The sequence below is a fragment of the Tiliqua scincoides genome, chromosome 13 (assembly GCF_035046505.1).
Source record: "Tiliqua scincoides isolate rTilSci1 chromosome 13, rTilSci1.hap2, whole genome shotgun sequence".
In the NCBI taxonomy this organism is placed as follows: domain Eukaryota; kingdom Metazoa; phylum Chordata; class Lepidosauria; order Squamata; family Scincidae; genus Tiliqua; species Tiliqua scincoides.
Window position 1 is genome coordinate 4,901,159 of NC_089833.1, and position 25,925 is coordinate 4,927,083.

Sequence of the window (25,925 nt, forward strand, 5' to 3'; positions counted from 1 at the left end):
GCAATTAGGACTGCTGTGAATATGGATGGCTTTCTATGCCGGGAGCCAGAGATGCCATTGCGAAGATGCATTTGAGAGGCAAATGCTGAGCGCCAGGTGGGGTTGTGGTTAGAGTATTGGCTTAGGACCCGGGTATTCTGTGTTCACATGACACTCAGTGGACAACTTTGTACCTCTTAACTTAAGAACATCAGAAGAGCCCTGCTGGATCAGGCCAAAGGCCCATCTAGTCCAGCTTCCTGTATCTCACGGTGGCCCACCAAATGCTTCAGTGAACACATTAGACAACAGACACAACCTGCGTCCTGGTGCCCTCCCCTGCATCTGGCAATCAGAGGCAACCTACCTCTACCTTGCACATACCTACCATGACTTGTAACCCATGATGAACTTTTCCTCCAGAAATTTGTCCTATCCCCTCTTCTCTCTCTCAATATTGCCTGCCTCACTGGGCCACTGTGAGGATAAAAGGGGAGGGCGGAAGGACCAAGTTTGCCATCTTGAAGCCTTCGGGAGAAGAGTGGAATAAAAAGTGATGTCATTGCTGGAAGTGACATCATGAAACTGGAAACATTTTATACCCCCGTGTGTCAAAATCAAATCAAGTAAATTAAAATTGTACAATAAATACAGGCATGTGCAACCGTTCGCTTAACGACGGACCACACATATGACGGTGTTCAAAGCACGGTGAGCAATAAAGATGCTCTTAATGAGGCAATTGCGTCTCCCATAGTCTTCAGCAGTATTTGTTTACACAACAGAGAGGTTCTTAATACAAAGAAGAGGCAATCTATCTCCAGTAGCCTGGGCAGTCAGCTAGTGCCCGGCAGGGAGTGTCTGTTTACACAACAGAGGCAATAGTTTGGATTGAATGTTCACTTAATGACCTAATCGCTTCACAACGGGGATTGGAGAACGTATCCCTGTCATTAAGTGTCACGTACTTGTATATGTTTAAAAATTTTTTAAAAATATAAAGAGCCCTGTGTGTGTGTGTGTGTGTGTGTGTGTGTGTGTGTGTGTGTGTGTGTGTGTGTGCGTGCATGTGTGTATAGAACATTTTTATTCAAGTTAAGAATAATCACAGTGATAACTGGAAGCGAAAGAAGAACACACAAATAAAAACCACTGTATCACTGGTACCGCCCACGAAGATCGGGCCCCAACCAGAGGCCTGGGATCATCACAGGTATTGACGGATAATTGACGCAGTTCTAATAATAGCAGCTCTTTGCAGCTCAACGAGTGTAATCGCTGGTGCATTCGGTTGTTGCAGATAGTTGTCAAAATTCGCAGAGAAGGGTTCTAGTGCACCTATGATCACTGGCAGCACTTTAGTGTGTTTCATTCACACTCAGGTGGTTTCTAGACCCAGTTCGTGGTACTTGTCTATTTTTACTATATATATATATATAGTAACATTTCCCAAAATGCACACATACCATGGTAGCTTCTCCCTCTCACACAGCACCAGAACCTGGAGGCATCCACCAAAATTGAGTGTCGAGAGAGTTAAATAGATCAAGTCTAAGATGCTAAAAATAAAATGCACATTAAAATGAATGAATGAATGGGGACCCACCTGAAATTGGCTCATTACCAACCTAGTGGGTCCCAACCCACAGTTTGAGAAACGCCGCTCTAAGTCTTGAATTGACTTTAGCCTGTCTCTTTCATTGTTCCTTCTTCATCCAAAAAAAAATATGAGTAATGTTTTAAGGGCAACTTATCATTTGCACAGCCATTTTCCAAATGAAAAACAAACATATTTCCTGAAAACGAGCAAACAGAGTCGATCTGGATGACTCAACCTCCACCAGGCTCTCTTGTGTCAGTCTCAGTAATTCAGCACTTAGGAAAGAAGATCTTCTCAACAGCAGAGGATAGAGATAGATTGGCTGTCACCTCCCCAACAATTTATATCATGATGCAATCTCTTGTCTCTGCTGCTTTCCAAAAAGCTATTTTTCAGAGGTGACTGGAAAGAGCAAGCACAAAGATCCATATTCTGGCTCCATAATCAATCTGACGTGTGCGATGGACACATGATGAAACATGTCTGACACTAACCCAAACCAAAAACTACTCTGGAGCTCCACTTACAGTGTGAAAAAAAAATGTGAGCATCATTTCACCCCACCTCTGAATTCACATTTGTGAATGCCGCCATAGCTCAGTGGTTGATCACCTGCTTTGCCTGGAGAAAGTTGCAGCTTAAGTCCCTGGGATCTCCAGCAAGGTGGGGAAAGACCTGTCTGAAACTCTACGTTTCAGCCACTGCCATGAGTAAGTTTCCACGGAACAAACTGGACTGGCTCCATATGAGGCCACTTGCTACCCAGGTGACAATACACCCTTTTAAAGTGGTGGTTCTGTTACATTCAGCGAGGAAAAGAGGTTGGGGCTCTTCAGTAGAAAAAAGGCACCTGAGGGGGGACATGATTGAGCCATGCAAAATTATGCAGGGGATGGATAGAAGGATGTTCTTCTCTCTCTCACACAACACCAGAACCTGGGGGCATCCACCAAAACTGAGTGACGAGAGAGTGAGAAAGACAAAATAAAATATTTCCTTACCCAGAGGGTTATTAGTTTGTGGAACTCCTTGCCACATGATGTGGTGATGGCATCTGATCTAGATGCTTTTAGAAGGGAATTGAACAGATTTCTGGAGGAAAAGTTCATCATGGGTTACAAGCCATGATGGTTATGTGCAACCTCCTGATTTGTAGAAGTAGCCTACCTCAGAATGCCAGGTGCAAGGGAGGGCACCAGGATGCAGGTCTCTTGTTGTCTTAAAGCTCCCTGAGGCATCTGGTGGGACACTGTGAGATACAGGAAGCTGGGCTAGTTAGGTCTTTGGCCTGATCCAAAAGGGCTCTTCTTATGTCCCTATTCATCTCAGAACAGTGTCTTTTGTTTTTTTTCCCCTAAGTGGCAGTATATTGGTGTCTCTTGTATCTTTTGGGGTGGGAGAGAAGGGACAGAGAACCACCTTTGATGCCTTCTGCAGCATGCACATTATTGTTGAGAATGTGCTAGATTTTAAATGCTTTTAAATTTTCTTTTTTGAGTTTTATACTGTAGTTTATTTACCCATTTGGGTCTTTAGGCTGCCTTGGGCTTCTGGAATGGTGGGATATAAATGTCTTCAATAAAATAAATGGGGTACATAAATATTCTAAAGAAATAACTAACTGTCCCCATATTTGTGTCCAGAGGAATACTTTCAATATTCTCCTGTTTCACAGTGCCTGTTCTCGTTTCTAAAGGGAAGCTGGTGCTCCAAGAAGCTTCTGAGCTTCTCCTTATACGTTGACTCCTTTGGAGAAAAAGTAGCATTTATGTGGTGCCCAGTGGGCCACATATCAGTGCCCATGGCACCAGAGCTGTGAACTTCCAGCCTGCTAGGTTGGACTGCAAATGCCATCAGTGACAGAGCTCCCAACCACGTGTTTTCATCAAAAGCTATAGCTTAATGCAGTAGTTCTCACACATTTAGCACTGGGACCCACATTTTAGAATGAAAATCTGTCAGGAGCCACCGGAAGTGATGTCATGACCAGAAGTGTCATCATCAAGCAGGAACGTTTTTCACAATCCTAGGCTGCAATCCTACCCACGCTTACCCAGGAGTAAGTCCCATTGACTACATTGTTAAAAGCATCTTCATAGTAGCCTGTTAAAAGTACAGATCTGTGACATTTCCCCAAATGCAGTCACATACCATGGTAGCATCAAGTCTAACATATTCAAAATAAAAATATTGCAATGAATGGGAACCCACCTGAAATTGGCTCACGACCCACCTAAGTGAGTCCTGACCCACAGTTTGAGAAACACTGGGTTAATGGATTGGAATGAAAGAATCACAGAATGCTTGAGTTGGAAGAGTCCTTAGAGGTTGTCTAGTCCAGCCTCCTGCACACTTCCGCAAGCCCCATGACTAGGGACCATCCATCTTTGCTTGGAAACCTCCAATAAGGTAGAGCCCACTGCTGCATAAGACAGAAGGTCCAAGTTCCAGGCAGCTCTTACCACTAGGAAATCCTTCCTCTTGCACAGCCTAAATCTACTTCCCTGTAGTTTGGAACACATTGGTTCTAGTCCTGCCCTCAGGAGCCACAGAGAATAAGTTGTTTGGGCTCAGCCCAGATTGTAAGCTCCTTGAGGCAGGAGTCTGCTTTCTTATGCTACTGTCTTCATTACAACCCAGTTCAAACCACAGGCCCACACATGGACAGGAAGTTGGGCACCTGCAATGTCACTTTCGCTGCTCGTTGTGCCTTAAGTTTGGATCTGTTTCAACCAGCTTCCAACACACCATATGCTGTGCTGATTAATCTTGATCCTCTGCAGGAGAAAGTTTGGCAAGACCGTCAAGAGTGCAGGAGAAAAGCGTGGAACGGCTCAGCAGAAGATGAAACCCAGATGCTGCCAGCAGGAATCATTTTGCCTCTAGGGATTCAGGGATAGTTCCTTAGCTACTGCGAACCAGTTGCTAACCCGAGAGAATTCAGGTGTGCCTGATAAAAACAGATGCTTCAAAACATCCATCTTATCTACATCCTATTTGTAACCTCCAGTTTCCTGCAAGGAGACTCTCTCTGCGAGGATTCTGTCCTCTGCAAGGAGACAGTCTCTTGCCACAGTGGCAGAGATGCCAAGTTAAAGCACAAAAAAGTCTGATAAAAAAGAGTGGTGCCAATTTACCTCCCCCAACACCAAAAAAGATAAGTCACAGGTATGCAAAATTCACAATTTAACTGGGATAATACAAAGGTCAGGTGTTAGCTGGCGGTCTCTGGGCCTTGGGCCTCTCCATCTGGACACACTAGTGACTGAGGGCCCAATCCTATCTAATTTTCCAGCACCGGTACAGCCCCAATGTAAGGGAACAAATGTTCCCATACTTTAAGGAGGCCTCTGTGACTACCTCCCCACCACAAGATACAGTGCATGCCCCATTCGCACAGCTGCACCATGTTCTGCCAAATAGCTCAACTCCCTTCTAATGCCCGCTTTTTGGCTAATTAACAACCCCCTTTCCCAAGAACACCAGCTGTGGTGTGCAAAGGAATAAACACAGAACTTCTTATCTATAGCAATTAGCAAGAATTTATTGCTACAAACACATACACTCCCTGCAAGTCCTCTTGTCCAGAGGCTTTCCCTCCCCAAAACTCCACTTAACTTAGTGGGTAGAGGTCTGAAGCCTCCAGTCAAAGTCCAATCCCATCTCCAAAGCACAGTCCAGTCTTCCCAGTCCAGTATTCCCAGTCCAATCTTCTGCAGTAGAGTTCCTCCTCTCCAGCAGTGTTCTCTCCAGCAGAGTGTCTCCTCCAGCAGGGTCCTGGCAGTCCTCTCTTCTGTGTCCTCCAGCAGACTTCTGGCAGTCCCCTTCTCCCAGTGTGGGTCCGTCCAGGTTTCCTTCTGGGTCAGCATCTGGCTTCCTCTGGGTCAGCGTCCCGCTTCTGGCTCTGGGTCAGGGTCCTCCCTCTGGTCAGCATCCTACTCCTCGCTCTAGGTCAGGGTCCAGCTTCTGGCTGGGTCAGCGTCCGGCTCTTGGTCCTGGGTCAGGGTAGCTCTGTCTCCTTCCAAAGCTGCCTTTTATCCTTGGATGTCTCATGATCCAAATGCAGCTCAGCTGTGAGCTACCTCATTAGCTCCAAATTAGGCTCAGGTGAGCCATCCCTTCAGTCCATGCCCATTCAAAGTCCTATTAAGGTCAAATAAAGCTCAGGTGTCCATCCAGGTCTCCATTGGCCTTGATTGATTACAGCTGTGGAGCCAGCCCTGTCCTTCCCAGAGCTGTCAAACAGCTGTCAAAACAGGGAATCGCTGTCAACACCACATCATCCACCTAATGATCTTCTGATCTTCCATTACACACCAGCACTGGAAAATTGGATAGGATTGGGCCCTGAGATGCTGTGATAGCACAAAAGCTTGGAATAGGAACTTCCGGAGCCCTGGGTAAAAAATGAACTTAAATCCTCCCAAGCCTAAATCAATGGCTCTTCTTGCTCTGATGTTCAGGAACATTCTAGCTCAGGGGTGTCAAACCCTTTTCGTACAATGGGTCAAATAGCAATGGGTACCCGCTGAGGGCTGGAAGTGATGATGTCATTTGGCAGAAAGTGATGTCATTCAGCAGGTCAAAGCCAGAAGTAAGCACTCTGTTCTCGTGTAGGGACTCATTTAGCTGCAAATGAAAGAAGAGAAAAATACACAAACTTTGATCACATTTCAAGATGTGGGAGAGCCCATTATCACGCTGGCCATCTTTCAGCAGTGACACCTCAGCATTGCTCAGCAGCTGAGAGCCCGAAGACCACATAAAAGGCTTCTGTGGGCAACAAAATGGCAACTGCTGTATCCTGCGGCCCTGTGGAGGCCGCCGGAGGTCTACCTGGGGAAAGGGGACATTTGTCCTTCCCTCGAGTAAGGGCACAGGCCCCACAGTGTGGCTACTTGAGTCTGTGCCAGCTGTTTTGCTGGCGCAGACTGGGGAACCTCCATGTCAGGCTTTGTAGCCCAACATGGAGGGTAGGATCTGGTGGAGGAGGGCTCCGCCAGTCCCACCCACCTCCCAGGCTAGTCAATCCTCCTGCCCTCCCATCACCTGCCCTCCCCCACTCAGGAACGCCTCCCCTCACCCCAAAAACCCACATTGATGCTTGGTGGTACCATGTATCCCCAGGCACTTATGTGGCATCTCCTCTTGGTGCTGAGGTCCAGCACTAATAGCCTCTCTTCCCTGGGTGCCACAGACATTCCTTATGGCGCCAGCATCTGCACTGGAGCTCAGCATTGGCACTAAGGGAGGATAGGATTGGGCCCTAAGTTTTGTTACTTTGCTGGCATTAGCTAGAGGAGGGCAAAACAGCAAGTACTGCAAATGCTGTGTAATCGGCCTCTCCTACTAGCCATAGGAGCGACTGCAAGGCCCATACATTGCAACACCGGCAGCACTTATCATTTTGCCCCCCTCTAGCTACACCACTGAAGTTGTAAATATGTACCTTTTTGAAATGAGTCGCTTTCGTAGCCAATGTAGCAGCACAAGCAGATATTTTATTCATGAGCAATCTGCAAATGTTCATCTGTAGTGCTGGCAGGAGTTTGGACTTCAAAACACCCCCCACCCCACCCCCACAGAGGCCTTTGCAATTGAGAAACAGCAAGAGGCTTTGATGTGCAAGTGCTTATTTTAAAGATACTGAACAGGCATTATACTGAATACTGAAGTACTGAAAGCACTGAATTGGTTTCAGCCACCCATGTAAACCCATCAAGTTCCTGGAAAGAAATCAAGAGCGCGAGCCCTTTCTTTGCAGGATAGAATACTTTGTAATGGAAATGTTCAACTTCCCTCTCTTCAGGGAAGATATTTTGTGTGTACATGACACATTCAACTGTTCCAAGTTCTTCCTTTCTTTTAGCTCAGTAACAACGGCCCTGTAAGGTAGGGTGGAATTATGATCCCTGTATTTCAGATCGGAGGGAGAGAAGAGCTTGTCTAGGGCCGTGCATTGCTATTGTTTAAAAAAAAATTTTTTTTTCCCCACCTTTGCCCAACTCAACATAAGATACAAGGAAATGAAATGGATTTAAAGGAGGCCACTACTTTGTCACGCATGGCCATGAAGTTAGCGCATAGCTCATGCCCTAAGCAGTGCAAGTTGCTGGATCAAAGGGGGCTAGGCAAGGAACAGTCCTCCCTCTGAGCCCTTGGGGGCTCATCCTGGCTCCAGTCAGTGCCTGGACTCTGTCCTTGGCAGCCAACCACAAGGCAGGGTTGAAAAGAGGCGCCTGAGGGGGGACATGATTGAGACATACAGAATTATGCAGGGGATGGACAGAGTGGATAGAGAGATGCTCTTTACACTCTCACATAACACCAAAACCAGGGGACATCCACTGAAATTGAGTGTCAGGAGAGTTAGAACAGACAAAAGAAAATATTTCTTTACTCAGCGTGTGGTTGGTCTGTGGAACTCCTTGACACAGGATGTGGTGATGGCGTCTGGCCTGGACGCCTTTAAAAGGGATTGGACAAGTTTCTGGAGGAAAAATCCATTACAGGTTACAAGCCATGATGTGCATGTGCAACCTCCTGATTTTAGAAATGGGCTATGTCAGAATGCCAGATGCAAGGGAGGGCACCAGGATGAGGTCTCTTGTTATCTGGTGTGCTCCCTGGGGCATTTGGTGGGCCTCTGTGAGATAAAGGAAGCTGGACTAGATGGGCCTATGGCCTGGTCCAGTGGGGCTGTTCTTATGTTCTTAACTACAATTCCCAGGAAGCCTTGCAGGTCTCTAGTTATCTGGTGTGCCCCCTGGGGTATTTGGTGGGCCGCTGTGAGATACAGGAAGCTGGACTAGATGGGCCTATGGCCTGATCCAGTGTGGCTGTTCTTATGTTCTTATGTGATGCCTGAGAGCATCACAGCCCCCAAACTGGGTCACCTGCCTACAGTGTTGATAAAAGCAAGCCAATAACATGGACTGATGAGAGATTCAGGATATGCGAAAGGAAGTGCACCTTCACAGTGTGGCTATCAGTCCCGTGTGCAACTGGGCTGTAGTATTCTGGGCAGCTGTCATATCCAAAGGTGGAGCAGCCTCACATCTACTCCCCTGGGCTGTGTGTTGGCTTCCTTAGGTTCTTTCTACCTTTAGCTGTCGTCCACAACCTCTGGCCAGCAATGCAGCACCCAGCTCCAGGCTTCTTTCTTCTTTGCTTCCTTTTCTTGGAAGAGGGAGCAGCAGAGAGTGGGGTGAGGCATCTGCCAGAGCCCCTCTCTCCTACTGCCCCACCAGGTCTCATCCCCTGAGACGACTGTCTCATTAGACCTCATGGACCTCATTAGACCTTTTCTATTTTTTTTTAAAGAGAGTATTCAAAAACTGTCTCTTTGTGGTGTCTAAAGTGGTACCATCTACTCAAGTGTTTCTCAAACTGGGTCGGGACCCACTCGGTGGGTCGCAAGCCAGTTTCAGGTGGGTCACCATTCATTTCAATGTGTATTTTATTTTTAACATATTAGACTTGATGCTATCATGGTATGTGGCCACATTTGGGGAAATGTTAGAGATCTGTCCTTTTTTAGGCTACTATGTCTATGCTTTTAACAGTGATCCGCAGTGGGGCTTACTCCCAGGTAAGTACGAATAGGATTGCAGCCTTTGGGATGTTTGAGGAATTTTTTCAGATCCATGACTGCTTGGGAGGGTTAGGAGGATTCTTCTTTATTTGAAATATTTTTTTTAACTTATTGTGAACTTTTAATTTATTTACTTACTCACTTAGGGCGCAATCCTAGCTAACTTTCTAGCAGTGAGGTCAGGGCAATGCAACTCTGAGGTAAGGGAGGCCTCTGTGACTGTCCCCCAACTGCAGGATGTAGCACTTGCCCATTGTCATAGCTATGTCAAAGATGGAAAGTTGGTTAGGATTTGGGCATCAATCAATCAATCAATCAATCCAGCTATGTCAGAGCTGGAAAGTTGGTTAGGATTTGGGCCTCAAACAACCAACCAACCAACCAACCAACCAACCAACCAACCAACCAACCAACCAACCAACCAACCAACCAATCAATCAATCAATCAATCAATCAATCAATCCAGCTATGTCAGAGCTGGAAAGTTGGTTAGGATTTGGGCCTCAAACAACCAACCAATCAATCAATCAATCAATCAATCCAGCTATGTCAAAGCTGGAAAGTTGGTTAGGATTTGGGCCTCAATCAATCAATCAATCAATCAATCAATCAATCCAACTATGTTAGAGCTGGAAAGTTGGTTGGGATTTGGGCATCAATCAATCAATCAATCAATCAATCAATCAATCAATGTCAGCTAGGATTTGAGATTCAATCAATCAATCAAGTAATTTGATGTTGTATGGGGGAGTTAAAAATTTCTCAGCTTGATGATGTCACTTCTGGCCATGACGTCACTTCCATATTAATGAGTGAGTCCCAACAGATTGTCATTCTAAAAAGTGAGTCCCGGTGCTAAAAAGTTTGAGAACCACTGATCTACTCTGTTGCTTCAGGATTTGACCCCCCCACTGCCAAGCTTGCAGACCTGGCTTGCTGCATTACAGACCCGGCAGGTAGCAATGACAGACGGTAAACAAGAGTGGGCTAAAAAAAACCCAGGATGCTCCGTTTGAGCTGATTTGGGACATGTGCTGCCGGAGTCAGCTTGCTCATATTAGCAGGCACCACACAGGACCCTTTTGGAGTTTCAAAAGCACACTTAATCAGTGGCTGGGCGGAACGGGCACGCTCGCCAATGTTTCCCTCTAAATGGATTCCGTGAATTATGTGGGCGAGTGAGTTAATTGAGAAATCTGCTGAAACAAGGGCACTGTGAGTGACAGGCAGCTGAAAATGAAGGGTTTGTGTTCAGAAGGAGCTGGCGTCCAACATGCAGGTGTTACGTCAAGAAGTGGACTGTAGGGGCGAGGTCCTGTTGATGGGAAGTTGCAACAGGGACCTCACTCCTGCATTATGCCAGTGCAGCAATGATTGCTGTGACAATGCCTGACTTGGTACCCTCAACCATTTTAAGGATTGATCTTTCTGATCTTTCTAATCCAGTGGTTCCTAACTTTTTGGACCCACAGCTAGTGGCTGTTGGCCGCCGGCTCCCCAGAACTGAGCAAGGGAGCTGAAAACGGGCGGTGCGCTTAAGAGACAGACACTCTTTCCATGCCCAGAGGCACCCTTTCTTAAGGGCATGTGTATATTTGAATGTGTATTCAAAACTATCCCATGCGGCATGATGTTAAATGGAGTCTGGACCTCCTGCCTGTGCTTCTCAGAAAAAATAGGGAAGGAAGGAAATTCTATCCATCACGTAAATGACTTATCTGTCTGTGCGTGCAGCCCACCCCCCATGTCTCCAGTGTCTCGCTGTCTCCTGTGCTGTCCACTTCCTATTAGCGTGATTGCAGCCCTCCAAACCCTTCCTGTTAGTGCTGTGTGGAATGAGAGGGTGCCACAGCACCCCTGGCTGCTTTCCAATGCGCACCAGGGCATCGTGGCTCTCACTTTAGGAACCACTGCTGCAATCTTCATTTCCTGCTGGATTTGGGAGTTCTGAATTAAGTGAGACTGGAAAAAAGCCCTACTGGATTGGGCCGCAAAGCTCTTTGAGTCCAGCATCCGTTTTCTCAAGGTGGCCAACTAGATGTCCCCCAGAAGCCCCAATTCAGGACACAAAGGTAGCGGTTCTTTTCTGCTATTGCTCCTCTGTAGCTGGGGTACTCTTTTGCAGCTGAAGCCGCACAAAGCCCTCATGACTAGTAGCCAGTGATACACTCATCCTCTGTAAATTTGCCCAGTCCCTTTTTACAATCCTCTAAGCCAGTGGTTCTCAAACTTTTTAGCACCGGGACCCGCTTTTTAGAATGACAGTCTGTCAGGACCCACTGGAAGTGATGTCACTAACCTGGAAGTTGTGCTATGGCCAGAAGTGACATCATCAAGCAGGCGGTTCAACAGTGGAGCAGATTTCTGAAGGAGGTGGTGGCTTCTCCCTCACTGGAGTTCCTCATGCACAAGATGCTGGAGATGCTCTAGAAGGATTTGCTGCCACAGGCAAAGGGTTGGACTAGATGACCTTGTAGGTCTGTTCCAACTCTATGATTCTATGAATAGAGGAAAAAATCTCAAATGGATCCATCTGTTATTATTTTTTTTTAATGGGAGATGTCCCATTGGAGACATCTGGGTCTCTGATGTAACCGTCTGAGACACACAGAAGAGCGCACTGCCAGTGATGGCATCGTCAAGGACAAAGATTTAATTATGGCCATTCACAGAAAAGCACGAGAGATTCTTTGCATGTTGATTATATGCAATAGTTACAGAGGGAATAAATGCCAGGTTACGGAGCACTTACCGCATAATTCATACTGCTAAGTGTGGGAGCGTTGCCAATTATGTGACATACATCCCCCTCCAAGGCAAAACTTCCTTCTTTTGGGCGGCTCACCTTAAAATGAGTGAGATCATAATTGCATCAGTAACCTTTTTACTGCAAGGAAGCTTTTTGCCATGCTATTTTTTATTCATCAGCCTTAAGCAAGGTTCACGGGGCCAGCCCGCACGCATTCCTATGCAAGAAGTGTCTAACTTTATCTCTTATATATCAATGTTTCTCAAACTGTGGGTCTCACAGTGGTCGCGACCTGGTTGTTGGTGGGTCGTGAAACTGACAAGCTGGTAGCTGACAAGGATAATGTGTTGAGCCCTAATAATAATAATAATAATAATAATAATAATAATAATAATAATAATAATAATAATAATAATAAACTTTATTTATATCCCGCCCTTCTCCCTGAAAGGGACCCAGGGCGCCTAACAACATGTAAAAAACAGATTTAAAAAACATAAATTAGCACAAATAGCAGATAAAAAACATATTAAAAACACATTAACAGAGACCATAAAAACAGTAGTTAGATTAAAAGACAGAATAAAAAGAGCAAGTCACAGAGAAATCAGGCCTGTAAAAAACTACAAGATGTGTAAAAAATGTAAGAAGGCCAAAAAATCTGAAGGCTTGTATAAACAGCAGTGTCTTCAGGCCTCGCTGGAAACTCTCAAGAGAGGGAGCCATTCTCAAGTCAAGGGGAAGGGAGTTCCATAATGTTGGTGCCACTACCGAGAAGGCCCTATTCCTTGCATCCGCCCCCCCGGACCTCCTTGGGTGGCGGCACTTGTAAAAAGTCCTTCTCTGATGACCTGAGAGGGCGAGCCGGATTGTACGGGAGTAGGCGGTCTCTAAGATATCCTGGCCCAGAGCAGTATAGGGCTTTAAAGGTCAAAACCAGCACCTTGAATTGGGCCCGGAAACGAATGGGCAGCCAATGTAGCCCCCGGAGAAGCGGACTGACAGTCAAACCGCCTAGCACCAGTGACCACAAGGGCCACCGCATTCTGCACTAATTGCAGTTTCCAAACCGTCTCCAGGGGCAGCCCCACATAAAGCGTGTTACAATAATCTAACCTCGATGTCACCGTGGCATGGATCACCGTGGCCAGGTCTGCATGATCCAAGTACGGCTGCAGCTGGTGCACCAGCCGAAGCTGAGCGAAGGCCCCCCTAGCCACAGCGGCCACCCGGGAATCCAGGAGCAGCTGTGAGTCCAGGAGGACCCCCAAGCTATGGAAAGTGAAACCGAGCTGCACGTGTGTGTTTGCTCACAAGTAGACGACAGTGCCTCTTTCAAGGGGGAATGTGACACCACCACAACGGTCCCGACTTGATGAACGCAGGCTCCGAAAGTCCCCTTCCCCTACAAGCTGACAAGGAAAATGTATTGAGCCCTATGGAAAGCGAAACTGAGCACATGTGCAAGTTTACACATGAGTAGGAAAATATGCCTCAGCTCCTATCGAAAGCCAGGCAAAGGAGAACACAAGTCCATCAGAATGGTCCTGATCTGATTAATGCTCCAAGCTCAACAGATACTCTAGAACAGGGGTGCCGAAACCCTGGCCCTGGGGCCACATGCGACCCTCGAGGTCTCTCAATGTGGCCCTCAGGGAGCCCCTATTCTCCAATGAGCCTCTGGCCCTCCAGAGATTTGTTGGAGCCCGCTCTGGCCCAACGCAAGTGCTCTCAGCATGAGGGCGACCGTTTGACCTCTTGTGTGAGCTGTGGGATGAGGGCTACCTCCACTGCTTGCTGTTTCACGTCTGTGATGCAACAGTGGCAGCGAAGGAAAGGCTGGCCTTGCTTTGTGCAAGGCCTTTTATAGGCCTTGAGCTATTGCAAGACCTTCATTCATTCATATAAGTTGATCTTTAATATATTCATTTATGTAAACTCATGTAAATTTATTCAAATTTAAAATGTAAATTAATTCCTTTTTCCCCCCAGCCCCCGACACAGTGTCAGAGAGATGATGTGGCCCTCCTGCCAAAAACTGTGGACACCCCTGCTCTAGAACAGTGGTTCTCGCTCCTTTAGCACCGAGACCCACTTTTTAGAAGGAGAATTTGTCAGGACCCACTGGAAGTGATGACATGGCCAGAAGTGACATCATCAAGCAGGAACATTTTTAACAATCCTAGGCTGCAATCCCACCCATACTTACTCAGGAGTAAGTCCCAGTGACTACCATTGTTTAAAGCATCTTCATTGTAGCCTGTTCAAAGCACGCAGGTCTGTGACATTTTGCCAAATGCAGTCACATGCCACATCGAGTCTAATAGATTCAAAACAAAATGTTGAAATGAATGGGGACATGGACTTGCGACCCACCTAGTGGGTCCTGACCCACAGTTTGAGAAACACTACTCTAGAAGGTGAACCCCACCCCCCCAGCAAAATGGATAAAAACAGATGGTAAAGTGAACCTTTTTTTTACTCTCATAGTGCCAGGTGAGTTCCGATAAAGTGTAGTTTTAAAAAGTGTTGTTTTAGACCTGGTGTTAAAGGGTTTGGGAACCACAGTCTTTATCCTTGAAAGCCAAAAAGGTTTGGGACCAGGGTGTGTATGAGTGCTTGTGCCAGAGCAGTGTTCTCCACACTGGGGACTGCTGCGCTATGGGAAGGGCGTCCCCTGCGTGACTAGTGCATACCATTCAGCCTGGAAGCCGTCCCTTCCCATTGCCAGTCTCCGGTCTGGCAGCTGGAGCTCCAGCTAAGCTGGAGCCTGGAGCCTGGAGCTCCAGCTAAGCTCCAACCTGCTGTGCTTGCCCAGAAATCTGGGCACAGTGGGTGCTGCAGTGACAGAACCTGGAAGTGGCTGGCTGGAGCTTGGTTTGGGGGGGAGATCAGCGGTGGGGAAGGACAGCTCTCCTGCGGATTGGTAAGTGCCATTCATACAGGGGAGGGAAAAGGTAGAGTGCCAGATCCAGCCTGCAGGACAGGGTCTGGAGAGCCCTGTGGCAGAGCTTACTCACTGAGTCGCACATCAGCATCATAGATAGGTTCTACAGCAACTAGAAGGCTACAGTGTGCGCAAGAGGTTGCACAGTATCTTGTGTGGATCGTGCCTCCCTATCTGAGGATTTGGGACTCGTGTTTTAACTAACCATGGGTTCCGAACCCGTGGATTTGACTGGACTTGGTCCCTCTGAATGCAACCAGATCTACACTCTGGTTGTGTCTGGAAGGCATTCTGAAAGCATGGGAACACGCACAGGAAGCTATTATTTTGGTCCTTTCAGAGGCATTCTGAGGGTTGGGGAGGCATGAGACTGGAGCACAGCCCTGTGGATTTTATTATCTGTGGGTTTCGGCATGCACGGGGGTTCTGTTCCCAGAACCCCTGCAGGTGTTGAGGCACAGCTGTACAAGTGGAGTAAATGTTGGGTTTTGTTTCATTTTTCTTGTGGAATATTGTGGCGTGAGGTACAAAACAGGCCTTGTGGGTAAGGAAGAGAAGTCCCACAGGTCTAAGGCATCTTCTAACTTTGGTTCTGAATCTATATACTTTTATTATTATTCCGTTATTGAAAGCGTTTTACTCCTGTTGCCTCTTAGGAAGTATTCAAGAGCAAGAATAGTTCTTGATTGTCATATAGTCCACATAGCATTCTGGACCTATGGGAAGCACTTGTGGGGGGGGGAGGGGTGGCAAAATGATACCTCTACCACTTTCTATAGCGTTGCAGACCATCATTTTACTGCTAAGACGGAGAATCTGACCCACCTCCCACAATATCATATATATATATATATATATATATATATATATATATATATAGAATTCATATATAGAATTCATATATATATATATATATATATATATATATATATATATATATATATATATATAGAATTCATATATAGAATTCATATATATATATATATATATATATATATATAAAATTCATCTATCTATCTATCTATCATCTATCTATCTATCTATCTATCTTATTCATATATATACATATATATATATATGTGTGTGTGTGTGTGTGGGAGATACATATATACATACACACACACACACAATGATATACAATATATATATATATATATATATATATATATATATATATATTATATATATATATATCTTATTCATATATATACATATTCTCATATATATATATATATATATATATATATATATATATATATATATATATATATATGGGAGATACATATATACATACACACACACACAATGATATACAATATCATATATATATATATATATATATATATATATATATATATATATATATATTTCTTATTATATTTCTTATTCAATTGAGGACTGCAGTACTTTTATTTAACATAAAACTAATGAAATGTGGGGGTGGCAAAACCTCCCCTTAATAAATAATGAGTTTCCCTCCCCTCCGACCTGTTTGATTTATGGAATTCATTCACTTTCGTGTAAATATATAAAATAAAGAAATAATCGCATAATGCTCAGCAGTGTGCCAAAACATGATGAATGACAGATCGAATTTACCTTCAAAAGAAAATGGGGACAACGATTTCTGTTACCCGGAAACAGCCCCCTCCCCCCGAAACCCCTCTCAAAATCATGGACCCCCAAATGGTGCATTATTTTGATTAACTCAGTTACTGTTGATTTCTTGTCTTCTTCCATGATAGAGTTATGATTCTTGCAAGAGTAAAACTGGGTCATTGGAAAGAAGAGCAATACTTCATTCCGGGAAAATTGAGGAAGGTGCCAGGAAATTCCCCTTGAAATAGCTCAGGTTGGTTTCTCCCTATGATAGTAGTCCCCAAACTCCTACAGGAGAGTTGGGAACCAAGTTGCAAAGGTGGGGGAGGGTGAAGGAAGGGAGGCTGCGACAGAGCCACAGGAATTTTGGTGCCGCTGCTTCCAAAGGGTTTTTTTTCCAGGGTGCGCTGCTTATCAACTGTTCACTTAACGATGGATCACATATATGACGGTGGTCAAAGCACAATAAAGATGCTCTTAATGAGACAATCACGTCTCCCATAGCCTGCAGCGGAGGGTCTGTTTACGCAACAGAGAGGCTCTTAATGCAGAGAAGAGGCAATCGATCTCCATTACCCTGTGTAGCCAGCTAGTGCCTGGCAGGGAGTGACTGCTTTCACAACAGAGGCAATAGAGTGTTCACTTAATGACCTGATTGCATAACAACGGGGATAGGAGAACGTATCCCCGTCATTAAGTGGCGCACACCTGTACTTACATGGGGGGGGGCAAACACTGGTCTCCTGCAGGGATCTGTAAGATCACAGCCCCCTCTGACGTCTTCTGTAGCTGCTGTCAACAGCCCTTTCTGATATAAAGCTAATTCTGGTTTTCGGGGAAAACAGGTAGTTGCTTTATATCGGAGATAAAGGTTTTTACAGTAGCTGCAGAGATCAGAAGGGGCTGCGAGCCTCCAGAGGCCTCTAAGCCTGCAGGAGGCCAGCTTTGCTTCCCCAGATAAGTAAAAAACCCTTGGAAGCATTAGCACCATGATTCCTGGGGTGCCTTGCTACCATCAGAGCAGGGCCACTCCCCATAAGGGGGAATGCCCTGCTTCCGGTTCCCCTGGTGGGTCACGACCGGCCAGTATGGAAATTGCCACCCTATGGCAAATTCACGGATGTAGTTTTCAAATCTGTTTGAAGGGTAGAACTTCTTTGGGAGGGGGTTGTCTCCCTTCCAGCTACTGCAGGACACAGAATTCCCATCAACGCAGAACACGAAGACAAGTTCTTCCTACAGAAAATAGGAGCCTTGCCCAGATGGGGAGAACAGAAAGGAACACAGATTCTGGCAAAAGAAATGTCAGTTGACAATAAGGGATTAAAAAAAAAAAATGAGCGCATGGCTAAGGACATGAAGACAGACAATAAAAACTTCTTCAAGTACATCAGAAGCAGGAAGTCTGCCAAAGAGAGAGCTGGACCATTAGATTATGCCGGAGTAAAAGGGAAGCTTTGAGGATGTGGAGATTGTAAAGAAGCTGAATGGATTGTTTGCCTACAGAAGACGTAGGGCGCGGATACCCCTGTCTGAACCGACCTTCTCAGAGCAGGCGTCTGATGAGCCGAGTCAAATGGAAGTGACACGGGAGGAGGTCTTGGAGCACAGAGGCAAATTAAAACAGGTGGCATCCACCCAAGAGTTCTGAAGGAAATTGTGAAACTGCTGAACTTCTAAACAAAAGTACGGCACTTGTCCTTGACATCAGCCTCCGTGCCAGGGGACTGGAAGGCAGCCAGTGTAACACAGATATTTAAAAAGGATTTGTGTGTGTGTGTGTGTGTGTGTGTGTGTGTGTGTGTGTGTGTGTGTGGGAAATCCAGGACATTATAGACTGGTCAGCTTAATGTATATTCTGGGTAAACTGTTGGAAAGCATAGTTTATTTTATTTGAAAATTTTTTATCCTGCCTTTCCCCTGCCGGAGCAGATGCCCAAGGCAGCTTCAGGACCAAATGATGAAATATAGAAGACTGAGGGCCCGATCCTATCCAACTTCCCAGCACCGGTGCAAACTCAGTGCAATCCCAAGGTAAGGGAACCAATGTTCCCTCTCTGACTGCCTCCCCACTACAGAAAGCAGTGCATGCCCCATTGGCACAGCAGCACAAGCACTGGAAAATTAGATAGGATCGGGCCCTGAGGCTGCAATCCTAAACACACTTTCCTGAGAGTAAGCCCCATTGAGTAACCCCGGCTAATTGGGTAAGAGGCACTTTTTCAAGTGGGTACTCCTTTTTTTTTTAGCAGGGGGAGAGTAACTGGCCCACCTCCTCCAGCACTGTCTATTCTAGTGGCTGTCTGCTGGTATTCATTTGCATCTTTTAGATTGTGAGCCCTTTTGGGACAGGGAGCCATTTAGTTATTTGATTTTTCTCTGTAAACCGCTTTGTGAACTTTTCGTTGAAAAGCGGTATATAAATACTGTTAATAATAATTAATAATAATAATAACAAAATATGAATTCTGAGTAGATCTGGTTAGGATTGTGCCCTGAGCCTTGCTGAAGGAGAATCAGCACAGCTTTTGTAAAGGCACTTCCTAACCACCTGGTGTTCATCAAGAATGTCAAAAGCATTTGAGTAGAGCAGTGTTTCTTAAACTGTGGGTTGGGACCCACTGGGTGGGACTTGAGGCAATTTCACATGGGTGCCCATTCATTTCAATATATTTTATTTTTAATGTATTCGACTTAATGCTCCCTTGGTATGTGACTGCATTTGGGAAGCGTTACAGACCTACACTTTTAACAAGCTACTATGTATATTCTCTCAACAACAATAGTCAATGGGACTTACTCCAGGGTAAGTGTGAGTAGGATTGCAGCCTAGGATTGCTAAAAATTTTCCTGCTTGATGATGTCACTTATGGTCATGACATCACTTCTGGTGGGTCCTGATAGATTCTGACAGATAAAGAGTGGGTCCTAGTGCTAAATGTGTGAGAACCACTGGGATAGAAGTGATATAGTTTTTTTGGGGAGGGTATACTTGAACTTTGAAAAAGCGCTTGACAAAGTCCTATACCAGAGGCTCATGAGTAAACTCAGCAGGTAGGGAATAACAGGACAGCTCATTTTGTTTATTGGTTAAAGAAAGAAGACCCACTTCTCCCTTTCTGTCCTTGGCTGCTTTTCTCATAGGTAAAGGATCTCATTAGCAGGCCACAGAGGGAACACTTCCTGAGATCAAAAGGCCAGTTTTGAAACAGGATCCCAATCTGGGTTGAGAGCACTGAGTACCCGCTGCTGTGGCCCACTGTGAAATGAGTCCTGATTTCCGTTTTTGCAGAAGAGTCTGTGCTACTTTGGGACTTTAAAGCTTATGCTTTTGAGCCGCTTTGAATTGCTAAAGGAAGTTAGGGCATGAATCTCTGAATAAACAAAATAAACATTGGAAACCTGTATGTGGCCCATATTCAACAGAATATCCAGCTGCCATCGCTCAGCAAATGGTTGGCAACCTTCAGTCTGGAAAGACTATGGTATAAGCCTACAGCACCCGGTATTCCCAGGCGGTCTCCCATCCAAGTACTAACCAGGCCTGACCCTGCTTAGCTTCTGAGATCAGATGAGATCGGGCATGGAAAGACTATGGAATAAGCCTACAGCACCCGGTGTTCCCAGGTGGTCTCCCATCCAAGTACTAACCAGGCCTGACCCTGCTTAGCTTCTGAGATCAGACGAGATCAGGCATGGAAAGACTATGGTATAAGCCTACAGCACCTGGTATTCCCAGGCGGTCTCCCATCCAAGTACTAACCAGGCCTGACCCTGCTTAGCTTCCGAGATCAGATGGGATCAGGCATGGAAAGACTATGGTAAAAGCCTACAGTACCCGGTATTCCCAGGCGGTCTCCCATCCAAGCACTAACCAGGCCTGACCCTGCTTAGCTTCCGAGATCAGACAAGATCGGGCATGTGCAGGGCAGTCTGTTATAGAAACAGACTCCTCCATCTTAGACAGTGGAAGAATCTGTACGTTCTGCCAGTGGCATCGCTAGGGGCATGCAGGGGGTGCGGGCCACACCGGATGATGCACACTGGGGGGAGTAAACACCACTATTGGTCAAAACTTTTAAAATCTTGGTATCTTCAAATAATACCATCATGTTATATATTATTCAATGTGTGATTTCATACAGAAAGCATTGAAAGAAATCATGTTGAAATATCTCTATTCTATCAAAAATTATAGCAAAAAAACCATGGGGGTGAGGTGATGGTCCATCACCAACGTCCACCACCTGGAGTGTTGCCCCGTCTACCGCATGGGAGGAGGTCCATCATGGAGGTGATGTTCTGGCCTCCCGCATTGAGTGATGCAAACCCTAGTGACACCACTGGGTCCTACAGCCCCAAGGGAGAAGGGAGTCAGGAAATGGTTGCCAAATTGTGAGATGTGGCTCCTAGCAGGTGGAGGAATATGATGGGGTGGGAACAAAAGGTAATGCTTCCCTTATTCGAGAGTACTCTGGATCAAAATTCACAGTCTTTTCCTGGGATCTGAGCGGCTTTTGGCTTTGGAGTTCAGACAAGGGTCCTTGATTGTGGTATGGCTTAAGGCCCCTGTCTGCTTAAATCTAGCACTGAGCTATTATTGTATAGCCATACCATAGTGTCATACTTCAGAGAGTTTCATAAGGGGGAAAAAAAAGCATGACCTTTGCTTTCAAGGCACTTAGAATTAGAATTTCAGCTGTGCAGATGAGGGTGGCACAGGTTGAATGCAGGTGTATTCGGGCTATGTTGCAGCTGGGGGTAAAATCTGACTTGATGGCAACCAGGGTGAATTCTGCCTTGATGCTCCTTGAAATTTGAGCCAGCGTCTAGGAGATAAATGGTGTAGGTAGATCACATCTGAGAGTCCGTCTGTCTGTCCAGGGTGCTGAAACAATTGCTTGGAAAGAATTGAATGGTGTGATTATCCTTTAGAACTGTCAAAATCTGTTACTTTTTGAGAGGGGAGGACTTGGGGTGTGCGTGTGCTTTTTTGCATATCAAACAGTCACAATCTAGTAGTACATTTTCATTAGGATAACCAAAGGCAGGCTGGTCTGCTCTGTATCCAGCGCAGGGTTGGAGGTGGCTGTAGTGCATCTTAGGACAAGGGAATATATTTCCTCTTACCCTGAGCACCAGCCCAGGCACCTCAATGGGGCTACTTGGATCTGCACCTGCTAAATTGCGGGCGCAGGTCCAAGCAGCTCAGTGTTAGGCTGGGGTACTTGGGGGGGGGGTTAATCTGACCTAAGTACTGGATGACGGTCCCAACTCCTTCTGGGCCTGGTCTGCCCACCAGTTTACCCACTGTCCTCCTGCCTCAGAACACTCATAAAATGCCCTCCCCCCGCCTCCCCAAACCCCCCCTTGCCAGTATCCCACCACCGTTGCGGGGAGGCTGTCAAGTGTCCTTGTGCCAGCCTCTTTGACACCTGCGGTGGTATGAACCTGCTTTTCGGTATGTTTGCGACACCCAGAACCAGGGCAAGAGACTTGTGCCAGCTTAAGCACATCTCTGGATTACGCTCAAAATCTTAGACATGCTTTTGAGTTCTTCAGAATACTTCATCAGCCTGTGGGTTGGCAACCTTCAGTCTGGAAAGACTATGGTATAAGCCTACAGCACCCGGTATTCCCAGGCGGTCTCCCATCCAAGTACTAACCAGGCCTGACCCTGCTTAGCTTCTGAGATCAGACGAGATCGGGAGATAGTGTTCAGTATAGGGAGATGGTTGGCAACGTTCAGTCTTGAAAGACTATGGTATAAGCCTACAGCACCCGGTATTCCCAGGCGGTCTCCCTTCCAAGTACTAACCAGGCCTGACCCTGCTTAGCTTCCGAGATCAGACGAGATCGGGAGATAGTGTTCAGTATAGGGAGATGGCTGGCAACCTTCAGTCTCAAAAGACTATGGTATAAGCCTACAGCACCCGGTATTCCCAGGCGGTCTCCCATCCAAGTACTAACCAGGCCTGTCCTTGCTTAGCTTAGATCAGACAAGATCGGGCATGCGCAGGGTAACAGTTGCTGCTGATGTTAGGTTAAAAAAATAGTTGGGGGGGGGAGGGAATAGCTGGGGAATAGCCACCAAAGTCTTCTTTTTGACATGGGAGTCAGGAGGAATTAAGACAACATATGTTGACCAGATGTCTCTGAAATGGCTGTTCTGAAATGGTGAATGAGACATTTTCTTATTGCTACATCTGAGTTGGGACAGTGGCAGTTGGAGTCCCTGCTCTGCCTTGATCCTCGCAACAAAATGCTTCCCCTGCTTGTGCTCTCTCCCTCTTGGTTGGGGGGGGAGAGCATGTGAGTGAGTGGGTGGGTGGGGGTCTAAGCAAATGAGCAGGCGTGGTGAATAGATGCACCCCTTTCTTTTCCTTGACTGTGACATGCACCCCCCCCCCTCTGCAATGCTGTAGTACAGGCCCCTGGGGGGCAGGCCCCAGTGGCTTATTATTCTGTAGGAAAGCAGGCCAGCTCCCTGCACTGACCCAATACAGGAATCGTGGCAAGGCCATATTTTTGGTCTTCTCATGCAAGCTGTCATGGCCTCAACTGAGCGACAGAGTGGGAATTGTGGCTTTCATCGTGATCTCCTCGTTTTGTGCCAATAAAGGCTAAATGAATGAATGAATGAATGATCTCCTCTGTGCAGTGAGATGATCAAAGTAGTTAAAGGGAATCCTTTAACATGCCCATCTCCTGAAATCTGAGAATCCTTTATTTTTAAATTGCTGTATTGGGGGAACCCCCAATTCAATATAATTCTGCAGTCCCTTTGCTGTAAGTCAGTGTTTCTCAACCAGTGGTTTGGGTACCATCAGTGGTACTTGAGATGGTACCTGGTCGTACTTACAGGACCTCGGACATCTGCCACCTGGCAGTGAGAACATGTTGTTGGCATCCTTCAGTCTCAGAAGACTATGGTGTCACGCTCTGAATAGTGGTTCTGGAACAGAGTGTCCTCTCCAGTGCGCGAAGCCTGGGTAAAGTAGGTATGGAGGATAGGCTGTTACCCAGGCAGCAAATTCCCCCCTCTCCACGTCGCTGGAATGGTCCAATGGAAAGGCAGAGGCCAATACGGTTGGTTCCAGCAGCATTGCAGGAGTTGCCAGAACGTGACTGTGTTCAGCCATGAACTGCCTCAGGGACTCCGGCTCCGGATTTTGCCTCGAGGTTGACTCCTGAAGCCTCTTCCATAACTGGATGTAGCCACAAGGCAGTGGAGGTTTGGGATCAGAGTTTTCCTTCTCTCAGATGAGCTGCCTTCCCAGGCTGACGAGTCCCATCTACCCGGTGGCTGTTTAGTCGCCTCTTACGACAAGTACAGCCAAACTGAGGGCCTATTCTTATCCCCAGCCCCCAGGGGAACAGGAACACAACAAAACAAACAGCGGTAGGAGACTTGGCTCGGAGGACAGAGCTCCAAAGAAGGCTTTTCTGCACTCAAAAAAGCCCTCCTGTCCACTCTAACAGCCAAATCCTATTCACACTTTCCTGGGAGTAAGTCTCATTGACACTAATTGGATTTACTTCTGAGTAGACATGTATAGGATTGAGCTGTGAGTCTCTTACTGGTATTGGTTGTGTCACATCTGACTCCCAGCTCCGAAGCAGCTGGCAATGATGTAATCACCAGTTACTTCCGGTGGTACTTCAAATAGGTGAACCACCTGAAGTGTTACGGCGGAGGACAAACACTGAGAAACACTGATGTAAGTTATTTCTTAATATTCCTTCCTCAACTCGATGACAAAAGTGGAGAGACCTTCACATGCAAGCCCGAATGCCATGCTTTTAAATTCTCTGTGACACCTTAAAGTGTTGCATATCTGAATTGATATGCAACAATATAGATATATTGTTAGATATATCGGAATAGATATATCTGGTAGATATATCTGAATTGAAAGTCTCGGAACCAAAGCCAGAAATTTCCCATTAATTAGTGTTAGGTGATGCAATCGCTGCTTTTTAATTTGCAGGCCGATTAGAGTATTGACTGTTTACTTTTTACGGGGCCTTTTGATTTGCGATGGCTCATACAAGACCATTAGGTTTGATTTTTCTGCCCCCCTACAAGCTTGTTGGAATCTGAACTGGCAGCCCCAAAAATATGGACTTAATTAGTTGCCTTGCATGATTTAACAAGCCTCCGTCCTGCTACATTTCAAACTTGTGCAACACAGGGATTAAATATGCAAAAGAAGCTGAGCGCATAGGTTGTCTGAGAGCAACAAATGGGGCATGAATTGCATCAATAGTGCTGGAGAGTTTCTGCAGAGACAACTGACTTCTTGTTCCAGGTAAAAGTCAGCACTTTGGAGCACTTTGGTAGGGGAGGACACCAGCTTTTCACTCGCTTAGCGTCAACTGGTTTTGAGGGGGACATGATGTGCAGCACAAGCCTAACTTGCGCTGGAACAGGCAGGCCTGTGGGCCTCCGCTGTATCCAGCACAAGTTTCAGGCTGACTGAGGCTTGGACCAAGGCAAGGGGAAACTTTTCCCCTTACCTTGGGGAGAACCACAGCAGTCCCAATGGGGCTACTTGGATCAGCGCCAGCAAAACCAGTGGCGCAAATCCGAGCAGGATGGGACTGCCCCAGGCCACCCAGGAATGGGGCTAGGATGTGGCATAAGTGCTGGATCCTGGCCCCACCTCCTGCTCCCCACCCACCTACCCTGGGAATGCCCACTGCCTGCCCTCCCTCCACCCCAAAACACCTCTCTTCCACCTCTTCCCTGCCTCCCCCCCACACTCCCCAGACCCCTGTGCTGACCTAGCTTGGCTGATGCTAACTCACCTGTCCTTGGGGCTCGTGTTGGTGCAGGGTGGCCAGATTTCCTGCCTATCTCCCTGAAGAGTGGTGAAAAAGTGCTTTATGGCACTTTCATGACTTTCTTCAGCCCGGCCGAAGGGGCACTTAGGATTGCACCCTGGGATGTATAAAATTATGCATGGTAAGGATTAAGTGGAGGGGGTTTAAGTGAGGGGTTAAGTGAGGGGGTTAAGTGAGGGGGTTAAGTTAAGACGGGGATTAAGTGTAGGATTAAGTATCCCTCTCAAACAACACCTGAACCAGGGAAACATCCACTAAAATTGAATTAGAAAATATTTCTTGATATTTTTTTACTCAGCATGCCGTTAATCTGTGGTACTCCTTGCCGCAGGATGAGGTGATGGCACCTGGCCTAGATTGGAGAGATTTATGGTGCTAAAGGGGACTAGACAGAATTCTGGAGTCTATCACAGGTTACAAGCCATGAAAAGCTGGCATTGAGAACACGGAACTAGGAGGAGGTGGTTGCAGCCTTGACACAGTTCAGCACTTCTGTGATATAAATATATGGAGATGGGGGGCAAAAACAGCTTCCCTTTTTGGCAGGCCTTCCCCTTTCATCGTCACAGTCATTTTTAAGGTGGCCTCAGAAGCGCACCGTTTGACAGCC

At 46.4% G+C, this 25,925-nt stretch overlaps 4 pseudogenes; all 4 read right to left on the minus strand.

The window, feature by feature from the left end:
* Positions 1-20,070: 20,070 nt before the first annotated feature.
* LOC136634087 (5S ribosomal RNA) lies at positions 20,071-20,185 on the minus strand (annotated as a pseudogene).
* Positions 20,186-20,294: 109 nt separating this feature from the next.
* Positions 20,295-20,412, minus strand: LOC136633761 (5S ribosomal RNA; annotated as a pseudogene).
* Positions 20,413-22,085: 1,673 nt separating this feature from the next.
* Positions 22,086-22,208, minus strand: LOC136633964 (5S ribosomal RNA; annotated as a pseudogene).
* Positions 22,209-22,237: 29 nt separating this feature from the next.
* LOC136634001 (5S ribosomal RNA) lies at positions 22,238-22,360 on the minus strand (annotated as a pseudogene).
* Between the last annotated feature and the right edge of the window lie 3,565 nt (positions 22,361-25,925).